This window comes from Pempheris klunzingeri, chromosome 17 (assembly GCF_042242105.1).
Source record: "Pempheris klunzingeri isolate RE-2024b chromosome 17, fPemKlu1.hap1, whole genome shotgun sequence".
Classification (NCBI taxonomy): Eukaryota; Metazoa; Chordata; class Actinopteri; order Acropomatiformes; family Pempheridae; genus Pempheris; species Pempheris klunzingeri.
The window spans coordinates 3283681-3290552 of NC_092028.1; positions in this window are offsets into that span (position 1 = coordinate 3283681).

Genomic DNA, 6872 nt, shown 5'->3' on the forward strand with positions numbered 1-6872 from the left:
TGCACCAAGCTCTGTTAGCATTCATTATAACTTAAAGTGACTTAAAAGTGGGACAAACAGATGTGATAGCATGTTATTATCCCCAATAAGTGATGCTGAATTGTCCTGTTAAACCCTGTGCTGTGGCTCAGCCATAAAAATCTTCAATAAATAGTCAATATAAAGAAGGATGACATGACAGCACCGCAAAGCTAAATCGTCTTCATCGCTCTTCGGTGGCTGGCTGCAGTGCAGGTCACAATCCCATAATCATCATAATAAAATGATGGGCCAAATGAACAAAGAAAAGTACACACAAATAATTTTTTCCTAAAGATGGATTCTATTATTTTATGAAACCCCCATCATGCTGGTTTTTTATTTTTCTGGTGATGAGTCAAAGACGTACCCCGTCTCTCATCCAGCGTTAGCTAGGATTGGCTCCTGCCCCCCTTGTGATCCTTACGGGTAAGCGGTATAGACAATGGATGGATGAATGGATTTTAGTTAGTTATCTGACACTATTTAAAGGGGGAGACCATAGACCATAGAACCCAAAAGCACGACCCGGGAGACAAGGGTAAAAGGGCAAGCAGTCTTTACTTAGAAGAGTTCAAGGATACAAAAAATCCAGGCAGGCAAACAAAGAACAACAGGCTGAGGCAGAATCTGAGGTACACAAGCTGGGTCAAAAGACTACATCAGGATCAAGAGCTCACAGACAGGCAGGAACTGAACAGCAAACTGCATAAATGAGCAGAGTGACAATCAAAACCATGACAGTGCTTCATCACTACTGCGCAGACTCCGGCTCCAAAGGAAGTCTCCAGCACAGCATGGTAGAGCCGGTATATTTTGGCTTTTGGAGGAAGTTGACATTGTCAGGACAATAGTAGAGATAAACATTATCCTGTCTCATACACCAGCATACTGGAGCACAAAGTAGGCAGTTTCTTCATTACTGTAGCAAAGAGCAGCCATTGAGGTCCCATAAAATACTGCTATGAGGTCTTATGTGAAGATCACATCCATCGCAGATATTTTATTTGTATCTGTGACTCTGTTTTGGATGTAGATGTACTGTATGAATTTGAAGCCACACGTCACGTCTGTGATAATATCACTTTGTTATAAACCCAAACACCAACACATTGGTCAGTTCCCATGATTATTACAACAGAAAATTGACATGCAGATCACAGAGGTGTGAGGTTAAAAAACAAAATTACAGAGTTGACGCACTTTGTTGTAGCTGTAACAGATCAGGTCAAATAAGCACATTAGTATTAAAGGCAGGGTGTGAACTACAGGAGAGCCGGGGGGGGGGGCTTGGCTCCCCTGAAAACATCATTTATGAATTTTTGGGTGTCCTTTAACATATTTTACAGTATCTTAATCATCATGGACCATGCATAACATTAGGTTATTATTGATGTATGATTCATGCATGAGGGTGATTCATCACTAATTCACTTTAATGAAGACACCCGTTGAAATGTGATGGTGCAATATCTCAAACTTCACTCACTTTATCTTTTTTTTCTTAGTCCCACTTAGTCTGCTTGCCGATCAGTAAGGACTATCCACAATTAGCTGCATTGTCCCCCTTCCCTCTCTTTCCAAGTGTGGAGGACAGGCTACGGTGGCTGACAAGAATTCATCCTCCCTTTTTCTTGTGCTAAAAAAGACAGCAGAAATTCCTCCTCTTTCTTCTTTGGTTTACGTACAATTCCACCTCCAAATTCACGCTGCCACTTCAACGTAAAAATGTAAAAAGTGTATCCATTCTAGGCCACTGTAGAAACATGGTGGTGCAGCATGGTGAAAGAGCACCAACTCTATGCAGATATAAATGGCTCATTCTTAGCTAATTAAATACTACTGAAAACATAATTACATTCCATTTCTGCCAAGAGATCCTGTTAAAATCCAACACACTAGATGGTGTGACAGAGGGAGATTACATGTAAAAAAGCCATCACTTGTTTTTTTTCCTACTATTAATGAATTTAAATGAACATTTCCCAATGTAAATGTGACTAACAAGGGAGCAGACTGTGTAATAACACTAATATGATCTGTACATATTACATAGCTTTGAAATGAAATGACGTTGGATGATAGCATGCCTGTCATGAAGTATGAGAGACAGAACGGTGCTGATTTTAACATGTCTGGGTCAGTGATTTTCCTGAGTGGAAGAAGCTTTTCTCCAAATGAATCAAATATGTATTCAAGGTGCGTGGGTGTATTTTTCCATTCTCTGCTTGTTTCCAGAGAGAGAATAATGCTTTCACCCCATGCATTTAGACCACAACATCTGTATGTGTTAATGTACATGGCTGTCTAGGTTATTCACTACACTGTGTTAAAAATAGAGCACATAATACACAGCTCTAAGAGGAAAGGTATCTACGGTCCGCTGATGATCCTGGCCCCCGATGGTCCTTGGGCCTTCATGACGTCAATGGTCTGCATTGTTCCCCTCCTGCTGTGGCATGTCAAAGACAGAGCAAGGCAGGCAGAGCTAATAGATGCTGTGGGAAAGGATGTGGATTATATAAACAGATCAATAGCTCAGTCACATCTCATTTCTGACAGATTTGTTCTCCAGTCTGATAATTGGGCAAATAACACAGAATGTGCCACACTCCTGTTGATCTGGTGGTTCACAGTGTCTGCGGTATTTTTTTCTAATGTAGGGAAGGTGAAAGCGGTCAGTGGATACACAGATAAGACTAATGCTAGATGTTGACCTGACTATATTTGAATATAGAAAAAAGCATTTTCATTGATATGGCTCATGATTGTCATCATAAAAGTCCACTAGAAAATCTTGAACTATTCCTAGTAGTATCTCATTAATTAATTCAGACATGTTGATGTTACAACCACCTCTAAGGTGGCCTTTAAGATGCCCATTGCAACAAAGTGCATCAACATTTCCCTCCATATCTGACCCACTGGATTGTGTCTTTTTGAATCACTGAATGGATGCAGCCAGATATCAATCATAATGCAAACCTAAAAAAGGAACCTTAAAGGAACTCTAAGAGGCTGCATGAACATGCTGCTTTAGGTGAGAAATCAGCCAGAATTAAGAGGACACTGCCTTTGATGGCAGTGTCTGTCCATGCATGTTACAGCAAGTCTCAGCGGGTGAACCACACTGGCCGGAAGAATTACGCTCAAAGGGCGATTTTCACACTTGAAATGAATAATTTGATGATTTTTCTGAAATGTTATCTAATAATGAGTCTGTGATGAGTCATGTATTTGTCCCATTTGGAAATAGAAAGAAAAAACACTGAAGATATGGTGCGCAGCATTTTGACAAAAACACAGCAGAGAAAAACTTGAATTCAAGGTACATGCATTTTTTTTTTTTGAGTAGAAACCCAACACCTTTTTGTATTTTTGCTTTTGACGTGTTCAGATTGATTTCTGCATATCTGACCATGTGTAGCCAGCAGATCACTGGATGATAAAACACTACTTTCTAAAAATAACAACCTCCACATTTCTATTGAGGCTTTAATATTGAACTCCGTACTCATCAAAGAGCACTTTATGTGTGGAAGGCCAGCTAGCTGTTGGTCTTCTTCACAGCAACTGTAGAAGTCTTGTTGTATGCACTCAGTCCTGGACAGAAATATATAAAAGGTTGTGTAAAATGTGGTGTACCTACGGGGAATTAGCCTAATTTGGCCTATATGAAAGTGTTTTTCTGGCCCTTCTGTTAATATATACAGCCTGAACAATGTCGAAGAGAGTACAAGTAGTATAGATCGTGCTTAAAACATGCATACTGCAGGACATATAGGATTCTCACTTATATTATATATATATATTATATTATATTACCTGAACTGAGCTGAAAACTAAAACATTTGGTGAGGCAGTTGTTCCACGCTGCTGCGACTGTCTGAGGATCTGAGAGTCAAATCAAACATAAACTTCAAACCTACCGCTTCAGCCTGGATGGATTTGGATTAAGAATGATTTATAGACTTTATGACTTTGTTTTAGTTACTTTAGTTATGTTTTTTTTTTGTTTATGTTTATGTGTTTTTTTTTTAAATCCCAAAAGCATCTGTGTGTGGCCACCTGGCCAACCATAGTCCACTATTCACTCTCCTTTGAGCCCTTTTTCTTTCCTTCACCGACTCCTGAAGGAAATATTTGGCTCTTTAGCTGCTAGTCACTGGTCACTAACATTGTCCCTGATGGGTAGCTAGCTTCATTCTTTTAGCTTTTCCCCTGAATACAGCTGCCTGCTGAGGCTGGATCATAACTTCGTTCTTCCAAAATAGTTGAGCTTTGATCTTTCCATGTACCACGTGGTAACTGCAAAAGTACCCCCTTATACCCACTGGTATAAGGTATAGACACCAGCGACCTTTCAACCTTTCAGGTCGATATGTTTGGAAAGACAACCATTTTAAAGCAGAATTATCAGTCATGTGTGGTGATGTTTTTCCGCCTGATAAATAGAGTCCAATATCCACTCTGTTTTTAACTCCACCAACTCCTGAAGGAAATATCTGACTCTTTAGTGGCTAAATGCTTTTTCAAATTTTTTTTTGCAAACAACAGTTGCCTGCTACGGGTGAAAATTATGCCATGAGAGCATGAGAGTGAACTAAAACAGTAAAGCTGCATGCATTAACACCAAAACACCAAAGAAAGGCTTTGTACTACTCTGTACTCCAAGGACAATGATGTCACAGATAGATTGATTAAAAGGTGACCTCTGTGTGCTGCACTGAGCCACAGTTGCACAGAACTGAAGAGGAATTCAGTGATTGTCACCATAAAGTCTAAATGAACATTTAACAGTATTAATGGAAGGCTATGGATGCTGGATGTTGTGTGTCAGAAATGAAATGGCTGCAGACAGGTGAACCTGTGCAGTGAATATAAAATTTTGAAGATGTCAAGATCCTGCCAAGATGCCAAGATCTTGTCACTTTTTTAAGTGTGTGAAAGGCAGTTTCCTGTAAAGGGGTAAGTTTAGTTTAAATCTAGGGTTATTTGACAGATCACTCATCACAGAAATGCTGGTATTTTACACAGGATATAGTGATTAAAGGAAACTGAGAGAAAAAGAAAGAAATCCCAGTCCATAAACAAAAACTGTGAAGTCTCAGAGACCCTGAGGTGATTGACCACAATTTGCTGCTTCGAAAAGTCCCAGTATTGCATCTTACTCTGTATGATCCTCTTAGAAGAAATAACGCTCTAATGATGTCAGCTCTGAAACGGAGTTGAGAGCTTTTTGGCCGAGGTTACGAACTAAAGCAATATACAGACTCTGCTTCACAAGAGAGACTCTGACATCTAATTTCAAATATCAAGTGGGCCTGGCTTCCTGAACCATGGGAAATAAGAGCAACGTAGCCAGGGTCAAAGGGATAAAGCCAGTGCAGCTGCACCACTATCCCTGCCCATATACACCACCGAGATTTCACAATCAGTACGCCATAATACCCTGGTTTCCACGGTGACCAAGCTTTAAAGCCATATAGTGTTTGGTACAGTCTGTCATTGATGAAGCGCAGAGATCACAGGGTCAAGGCCCAGACATGTCTCACCTTTGATGGAGTAACCCTCTGGTAGGTTTAATTTCACAGTTGTAGCTGGAGTACCTTTTGAAATGCTAATTCCCTTTAGAGCAGCAGGAACCAATCAATGATATTGATTCACATGCCCATCAAGAATAAGAAGAAGATCGCATGGATGAGTATTTTACATCCCTTTTTCTCCTCCCAGACCTCCATATTTTGTGTGTATGCAGACTCACCAGGATGTCGTTCAGTGACACTTGCTCTGACCACGTCTGTACAGATGTTCAGGCATAACCAAGATAAATGGGAGCCCTTTGTTGCTTCCTGCAGAGTCAATATGGTACTGAGTTACCTGGAAAGGCTCCCTGTGGAGCTCAGACGCCTCGCAGACTTTTGATTACTCAGAGGAAACAGTTCAGGACTCTTGGTACAAGCAGCAATTAGCAAGTTTCCTTCTACTGTACTCTGATTCTGCAGCTTCAGCTTCTCAAAATGTATTGTGTAGGAGACGATTCAACACAAAAGTAATGTGTGATTTGTTGCATCATAATGTCAAGCTGACACTTCACACGTCAACTAGGAATCTTGTTTCACATGTGACAAAGCATTTCTCATCTGTGCATGTGCACACCTGCAAACCCAAGTAAGGTGAAAAAGGTGACAGTATGAGCCTCTCTGTGTGGACTATGCATGTTCTCTCCATGCTTGTGTGGTGCAGGTTAGGGTAATTGGTAAGTTTATTTATTTAGCACCTTTCAAGACCCAACATTTTCTCCCTTGACCAGTTGTCTCTGCTGCACTTCAGAAAAGCCTTTTAGTGGAACGCTGTACCCCTCACCACCAGATACAGGCTTCAGTGGTTTTCAGATGTTTAATGCATGAGAAGTTAACCCACACATGTGAAAATATAATTGCACATGTGATTTGACATTTGAAACAAAGCAAAGTGATCATCTCTAACATATCTAAGGTTTGGACATTTCAAGCAATGGAAACTGACAGATGATGAGTTCACATGTTTGTGTTGTCTTTGTGAGGGCTTTTGCATCAGAAGCTGCTGTCACAATTTCAAACTGAGTAACAGGAATAATGCATTGCAACTAAGATCTAAACCTATTGTGTTGTTACTGTTTCCTGCTGGTAATGTTTACAACATTTCTATTTGAAAAGTAAAAAATAAGATCTTAATTTCAATTATGATCATTTGAGAAACCCATTCATGCACATTCTTTTGATGGCTGTAATTTATATTGTAAAAACAATTACATGGAGCTCCTTTAAATAAACAATAGTTATTAAAGCTGGAGCCTCAAATCAAAGCTAAAC